Here is an 8221-nt window from a genome sequence, read left to right as displayed (position 1 = left end):
GGTGACCCACCTGCCTCAAGCCTCCCATAGTACTGGGATTACAGGCGTGAGCCACCGCACCAAGCCTGTATTTTTAGTAGAGAAGGGGTTTCACCTTGTTGGCCAGGCTGGTCTCGAACTCCTGACCTTAGGTGATTCACCTTCCTCAGCCTCCCAAACTGCTGGGATTACAGGTGTGAGCCACTGTGCCTGACCAATTTAGAAATATTTTACCACTCAAAAATTAGGCGGCTTTCAGGGATCATTTCTGTAGTTGGTTACTAGAGAACTTTCTGTCAAAGTGTAGAGCCCCGGAAACGACAGGAGGTGCAGTTTTCTCCTGAGTGTGAAGCCGGTGTTGCTATCACCATTGGTTTCTTCTCCTCCGGGGGGAGTGAGAGGGAGAGGACACAGGCTGAGTGGTTTCAGTTACCAAAGGAAAAAAACATATTTACAGTAATGCTTTTTAATTTTTATGTATTTATTTTTCTGAGACAGAGTCTTGCTCTGTCACCCAGGCTGGAGTGCAGTGGTATGATCTCGGCTCACTGCAACCTCCGCCTCCCAGGTTTAAGCAATTGTCCTGCCTCAGCCTCTGGAGTAGCTGGGATTACAGGTGTGCACCACCACGCCCAGCTAATTTTTGTATTTATAGTAGAGACGGGGTTTCACCATGTTGGCCAGGCTGGTCGCGAATTCATGACCTCATGATCTGCCCACCTTGGCCTCCCAAAGTGCTGGTATTATAGGTGTGAGCTACCACGCCTGGCCTGCTTTTTATTTTTTATTTCATTTTATTTTATTATTTATTTTTTCTGAGACTGAGTCTTGCTCTTGTTGCCCAGGCTGGAGTGCAGTGGCTCAATCTCGGCTCACTGCAAACTCCGCCTCCTGGGTTCAAGCGATTCTCCTGCCTCAGCCTCCCGAGTAGCTGGTATTACAGATGCCTGCCACCACGACCAGCTAATTTTTGTATTTTTAGTAGAGATGGGGTTTCACCATGTCGGTCAGGCTGGTCTCCAACACCTGACCTTGTGATCCGCCAGCCTCGGCCTCCCAAAGTGCTCTGTTTTTCTTTCTTTCTTTTTTTTTTTTTTAAAGAGTTTCACTCTCGTTGCCCAGGCTGGACTGCAATGGCACGATCTCGGCTCACTGCAACCTGCGCCTCCCGGGTTCAAGCGATTTTCCTGTCTCACCCTCTAGAGTAGCTGGGATTACAGGCATATGCCACCATGCCTGCCTAATTTTGTATTTTTAGTAGAGACAGGTTTCTCTGTGTTGGCCAGACTGATCTCGAACTCCTGACCTCAGGTGATCCAGCCACCTCAGCCTGCCAAAGTGCTGGGATTACAGGCATGAGCCACCACGCCTGGCCCAGTAATGCTTTTTACAGAGTCGAAAAGCACCTCAGAGCCCTGGTTTATCTGTAATCTTTTTTTTTTTTTTTTTGAGACAGAGTCTCGCTCTGTTGCCCAGGCTGGAGTACAGTGGCACAATCTCACTGCAACCTCCACCTCCTGGGTTCAAGTGATTCTTCTCCCTCAGCCTCCCGAGAAGCTAGAATTACAGGCACAGGCACATGCCACCACACCCAGCTAACTTTTGTATTTTTTGTAGAGACGGGGTTTCACCATGTTGGCCAGGCTGTTCTCGAACTCCTGACATTGTGATCTGCCCGCCTCAGCCTCCCAAAGTGCTGGGATTACAGGCGTGGAGCCACCGCGCCTGGCCTATCTGTAATCTTTTGTCCAAAAACAATAAAAGGAAAGAGCAAAATGTCTGTTAAATTTGTTATATATCTATAATTTTCTGTATGTTTAAAATATTCCATAATTTTTTTTAAAAAATGTAAGTTAATAAGAGAAAAAGAAAGGTAGAGAGAAAGAGAAAATGCATGCTGTCCTGTCCCTTGCACATTTTGATCCAAATGAAGTTTTCTGACTCTCCTGAGGCTCCATAGATGTGAAGGCATCTAACTGTACAGTTTTTGGTGGGAAAACTCATGATCAAACTAAAAGATGATGACTTAGAATGAAGAAAGAGCTGGCCAGGTGTGGTGGCTCATGCCTGCCTATAATCCCAGCACTTTGAGAGGCCAAGGCAGGTGGATCACTTGAGATCGGGAGTTCCAGACCAGCATGGCCAACATGGTGAAACCCTGTCCCTACTAAAAATACAAAAATTGGCTGGGCGCGGTAGCTCATGCCTGTGATCCCAGCACTTTGGTAGGCCGAGGCGGGTGGATCACCTGAGGTCAGGAGTTCGAGACAACCCTGGCCAACACGGCAAAACCCCGTCTCTAGTAAAAATACCAAAAAAAAAAAAAAAAATGTAGCTGGGCATAGTGGTGGGTGCGGTGCCTGTGATCCCAGCTGCTCAGGAGGCTGAGGCAAAAGAATCGCTTGAACCCGGGAGGTGGAGGTTGCAGTGAGCCGAGATCACACCATTGCACTCTAGCCTGGGGGACAAGAGGGAAACTCCGTCTCAAAAAATAAATAAATAAAATAAAAGTAAATAAATAAAAATACAAAAATTAGCCAAAAATTGCTTGAACCTGGCAGGCAGAGGTTGCAGTGAGCCCAGATTGTGCCACTGCACTCTAGCCTGGGCGACAGGGTGAGACTCTGTATCAAAAAAAAAAAAAAAAAAAAGGGTGAAGAGCTAGAACTTAGCTTACTAACATCCAAGTAAGGCCCTCAGTTGCTTGCTTGGCCTGCTGGGGAAATGGGCAAAGTAAGGGCAGCCACTCCACCAACACTAGCCACTACCACCTAATCAAGCTGTGGTCTTTTATTGGGCAAAGAAACCAATTCAAGCAAGTAACCAGCAAACTCAGGTATCCCATAATCCTTCTTTCACTATTTAAAACATAGTAAAAAACGTTATTTGAAAGAACTGTCAAGTTCTCCGAAAGAACTGCAAATAACCTAGGGGTCCAGCCTTCCTGGTGATAGCTCACTTCAGTGAGCATCAGAGCAGCTTCAAAGTTGCACTTTTCTATATTAGTCAAGAAAATTAACCAGACAAGGCTGTGACTGCCGAATTTGCCTCTTCCCACCTGGGTTATCTCTGCCTCCTAGAGCACCTCACTTCAAGAAGAAAACTGATATTTGGACAGGGCCTATACTGTGACTAGACAGGTCAGTTGGCTTTCTCACTTCATTCTCCTCTCAGATGGGAAAGGGACGAGAGGAGGGGTTTAGGAGACAGCCTGAAAAGCCCGTTTCTTACTAGGATCTAGATTGCAGTAGATGAGAACGGACCCTGGAATCAGATGGGGCCTCCAGCCTCCATACAACTTCCAGCTCAGCCATCTGGAAGCTGGGTGACTCAGTTTCTTTCTGCCAAATGGTGGTAGTAACTACTGCTGGGTTGTTATGAGGTTTCAATGGGATTAAGTAGAATAGTGCAAAGCATAGTGAGAATGCAGTATGTGTTAGCTACAGTTATTGCTATTTAACAGATACTATGATTTTTGAGCAAGAGACATCTCTGAACCTTGGTGATCCCTGCCTACTTAATGGCACTGTCCTGGGGGAAAGGGGAATCTCAGCTTAATAGGTAAGGTAATTTTTCAAGAACTACTAAGTAGAAGATTTAAAAACCTCTGTAACACTCCAAACCTGTAACCAATTGTATGGATGAGGAGTTTCTAGAGGGGAACTTGTCTTTTTTTTTTTTTTTTTTTTTTTTTTTTGAGAGGGAGTCTGAGTCTGGCTCTGTGGCCCAGGCTGGGGTGCAGTGGCTGGATCTCAGCTCACTGCAAGCTCCGCCTCCCGGGTTTACGCCATTCTCCTGCCTCAGCCTCCCGAGTAGCTGGGACTACAGGCGCCTGCCACCTCGCCCGGCTAGTTTTTTTGTATTTTTTAGTAGAGACGGGGTTTCACCATGTTAGCCAGGCTGGTCTCGATCTCCTGACCTCGTGATCCGCCTGTCTCGGCCTCCCAAAGTGCTGGGATTACAGGCTTGAGCCACCGCGCCCGGCCGGAACTTGTTTTTTAAAACTCACGATATTGGCCAGGCGCGGTGACTCACGCCTGTAATCCCAACACTTTGGGAGGCCAAGGCGGGTGGATCATGAGGTCAGGAGTTCGAGTTTAGCCTGGCCAACGTGGCGAAACCCCATCGCTACTAAAAATACAAAAATTAGCCGGGCCTGGTGGTGGGCGCCTCTAATCCCAACTACTGGGGAGGCTGAGGCAGGAGAATCGCTTGAACCTGGGAGGCAGAGGGTGCAGTGAGCGAAGACCGTGCCATTGCACTCCAGCCTAGGTGACAAGAGCAAGACCCCATCTCAAAAAAAAAAAAAAAATGCCTGACAATATTTATTAAAAAGTATTAAGTTTTTGGCCAGGCATGGTGGCTCACGCCTGTAATCCCAGCACTTTGGGAGGCCAAGGCATGTGGATCATGAGGTCAGGAAATCAAGACCATCCTGCCTAACATGGTGAAACCCTGTCTCTACTAAAAATACAAAAAAATTAGCAGGGCATGGTGGCAGGCGCCTGTAGTCCCAGCTACTCAGGAGGCTGAGGCAGGAGAATGGTGTGAACCCGGGAGGCAGAGCTTGCAGTGAGACGAGATTGCGCCACTGCACTCCAGCCTGGGCGACAGAGCGAGACTCCGTCTCAAAAAAAAAAAAAATATTAAGTTTTTGATAATAATCAATGTACATAAACAACAGGAAATAATCAGGCAGGTCAATCTGTAAGAAGCAACATTTTGGAATTCAATTGTTTTAAACCATAGATCTTAAAGGTATACCTCTGTGAAGATGCTCTCAAGCATCAAGGTGCTCTCTGAATGTTTAGATTTCAGAGCTTAGGTAAGACATTTCTATGCACACAGAGGTAAAAGGGCTACAGATAAGGAGGTAGTCCAGGTGGACCAGGTGTGGATGAGCATTTGCCAGTTGATAAAGTGAGCCCAGTGTGGAAAAGGCCGAGGACCTGTGGCATCATTCTGATTGATGCCAAGTCTTCACTGTGGAAGAAAGCCTACATGTGACTGTGCTAGTACTCAATGCTGAAAAAGATATAGTGGACACCTGGGATGACTCCTTAGGACGGCAGGAAGTTCATAATCAGGCCAAAGTACTAGTCTTGCATTCAGAGAAGACCATCTTCAACAACTATGACCTCATTTATGAATAATGGAGAACTGTCAAATTTGAGTGAGGGGATCAAAGGTCCACTTAGCTCAGAGGTTTTTTTTTCGTTTTGTTTTTTGTTTTAAAAACTTTTAAAATACAGACTGGGTCTCACGATGTTCCCCAGGCTGGTCTTGAACTCCAGGGCTCAAGCAATCCACTGGCCTTGGCCTCCCAAAGTGCTGGGATTACAGGTCTGAGCCACCGCACCCAGCTAGAGAGACTCTTAATACAAAGATTGCATGAATATATCTTCTTGCAACTGGTTTGACAGTACCTAAGTTCTAAAGCATTACTAGTCTTTTGGTTTAATTTTCTTTCCTTTTTTTTTTTTTTTTGAGACAGAGTCTTGCTCTGTCGGCCAGGCTGGAGTACAGTGGCAAAATCTTGGCTCACTGCAACCTCCGTCTCCCGGGCTCAAGCAATTCTCCTGCCTCATCCTCCTGAGGAGCTGGGATTACAGGCATGTGCCACCACACCCGGCTAATTTTCGTATTTTTAGTAGAGACAGGGTTTCGCCATGTTGGCCAGGCTGGTCTTGAACTCCCGACCTCAGGTAATCTGCCTGACTCAGCCTCTCAAAGTGCTTGGATTACAGGCGTGAGCTCTTTTGGTTTAATTTTCCTAATATTTGATTTAAATTGGCTACTTGAATTTTTCTCTCCAGAAACATCTTTCTACAGCATGAGCTGTGATGCAGTCTATTTATTTATTTATTTATTTTATTTATTTATTTATTTTGAGACAGAGTTTCGCACTTGTTGCCCAGGCTAGAGTGCACTGGCCCAGTCTTGGCTCACTGCAACCTCCGCCTCCTGGATTCAAGCGATTCTCCCGCCTCAGCCTCCAGAGTAGCTGGGACTACAGGCACGCGCCACCATGCCCAGCTAATTTTTTTGCATTTTTGGGAGAGACAGGGTTTGGCCATGTTGCCCAGGCTGGTCTGGAACGCCTGACCACAAGTGATCCACCCACCTCCGCCTCCCAGTCTTGGGATTACAGGCGTGAGCCAACGCACCTGGCAGGCCACAACTTCTTAAGGATACCTACCTATCTGATTTTCACCCCCTTCCTATGGTGCTAAATATCTATCTGATTTTTGCAGGAACTATTTTCTGTAATTTGGCCTCAAATTACATAGTTTTCTCTTCTGACATTTTTACCTCTTCTGACAGCTCCTGCTTTACTCTTTCCGTTCTCTTTCTTGGAACTAGCTTTTTTTTTTTTTTTTTTTTTTTTTTTTGACAAACTCCTTCCTTCATCACAGTCATCCCACTCATCATCTGACACTATTTTGAGCACTCCTTTACTTTCTCTGGTGATTTAGAAAATAACGTTCAGCCAGGTGCGTGGCTCAATCCAGTAATCCGAACACTCTGGGAGGCAGAGGTGGGCAGATGGCTCGAATCCAGGAGTTCCCGACCATCCTGGGCAACATAGCAAAACCCCATCTCTACAAAAAATTTAAGGCCGGGCACGGTGGCTCAAGCCTGTAATCCCAGCACTTTGGAAGGCCGAGGCGGGTGGATCACGAGGTCAGGAGATCGAGACCATCCTGGCTAACATGGTAAAACCCCGTCTCTACTAAAAAATACAAAAAATTAGCCGGGCGTGGTGGCGGGCGCCGGTAGTCCCAGCTTCTTGGGAGGCTGAGGCAGGAGAATGGTGTGAACCCGGGAACCAGAGCTTGCAGTGAGCCGAGATTGCGCCACAGCACTCCAGCCTGGGCGACAGAGCAACACTCGGTCTCAAAAAAAAAAAAAAATACAAAATTTAGCCGATAGTGGTAGTGCTACTCAGGAGGTTGAGGCAGGAGGATTGCTTGAACCCAGGAGGTCGAGGCTGCAGTGAGCCGTGATTGTACCCACTGCACTCCAGCCTGACTGACAGAGAGAGACCCAGTCTGGAAATAATAATAGTAATAATGTTCAGCTTAACCTGTGATGAGTGCCTCGACATCATCTCTTCATGAAGAAGGTCCACCAAAATGAAATGATTATAATTATTAGCCTTACAAAGCGTGAGAAAAAAAAAATCTGTCCCTGGCTTAGCCATTAGCCACCAAATCTCTGTGTTCAGGTGCTCTGTGACTGAAAACCTTGCCCTCGACCTGGGTCTGAGTTACATTCTGAGATTTGGGGGCTTCTCACACCACGGAATTACCACGTGAGCAACTTCGACCTGACAAATCCCTCCTAACGCTTGCCCCGCTCTGAGACGCCTTTAAGCGGTCTCTGGAGTACTCAGCGTACTTTTTATTTTTTTTTGAGACGCAGTCTCGCTCTGTCGCCAGGCTGGAGTGCAGTGGTGCGATCACGGCTCACGCAACCTCCGCCTCCCGGGTTCAAGCGATTCCCCTGCCTCAGCCACCCGAGTAGCTGGGACTACAGGCGCGCGCCACCACGCCCGGCTAATTTTTTGTATTTTAGTAGAAACGGGGTTTCACCACGTTGGCCAGGATGGTCTCGCTCTCCTCACCGCGTGATACGTCCGCCTGGGCCTCCCAAAGTGGTGGGATTACAGGCGTGAGCCATCGCGCCCGGCCCTCAGTGTACTTCTTTCCTTATTTTATTTTTTGAGACAGCCTCTCGCTCTGTCGCCCAGGCTGGACGCAGTGGAGCAGTCACGGATCACTGCAGCCTCGACCTCCCGGGCTCAAGCTATTTTCCCGCCTTAGCCTCCCAAATTACTGGGACCACAGGCTTGCGCCACCACGGCCTGCCACGGGTTCTCATTTCCTTTTCCCATCCTATTCTTCAAATCAGGCGTCCTTTGAGCACACGTTTCAGTGTCCTGCGGAGCTTACCAGTGGCCTTCCTCCAGGGCCTCAGGGGCAGTCAGAGGGATCTTTCCCGCCGCTCCACTCCCTCCTCCTCCTCCTCCTCCCCATCCCCTCCCCACCCCTCCCTTCTCCTCCCCCCCATCCCCTCCCCACCCCTCCCTTCTCCTCTCCCCCATCCCCTCCCCACCCCTCCCTTCTCCTCTCCAGAAACGTCCTCGCTCGTCCGCCTCCGCCTCCCCCACACCCCCGCTCCCAGTGTCGGCTCAGCTCCGCGCCCGGCCGGCCAACCGGTAGCTCCGCTCTGTGCGCGT

General features: G+C 48.4%; 1 pseudogene; it reads left to right on the top strand.

Moving 5' to 3' along the window:
* Positions 1-224: 224 nt before the first annotated feature.
* LOC119620011 (small nucleolar RNA U3) lies at positions 225-403 on the top strand (annotated as a pseudogene).
* The last annotated feature ends 7818 nt before the right edge of the window (positions 404-8221 follow it).

Source organism: Chlorocebus sabaeus, chromosome 9 (genome assembly GCF_047675955.1).
Source record: "Chlorocebus sabaeus isolate Y175 chromosome 9, mChlSab1.0.hap1, whole genome shotgun sequence".
Classification (NCBI taxonomy): Eukaryota; Metazoa; Chordata; class Mammalia; order Primates; family Cercopithecidae; genus Chlorocebus; species Chlorocebus sabaeus.
Note: the sequence above shows the minus strand (reverse complement) of the source record. Positions and strands in the feature narration are given on the sequence as shown.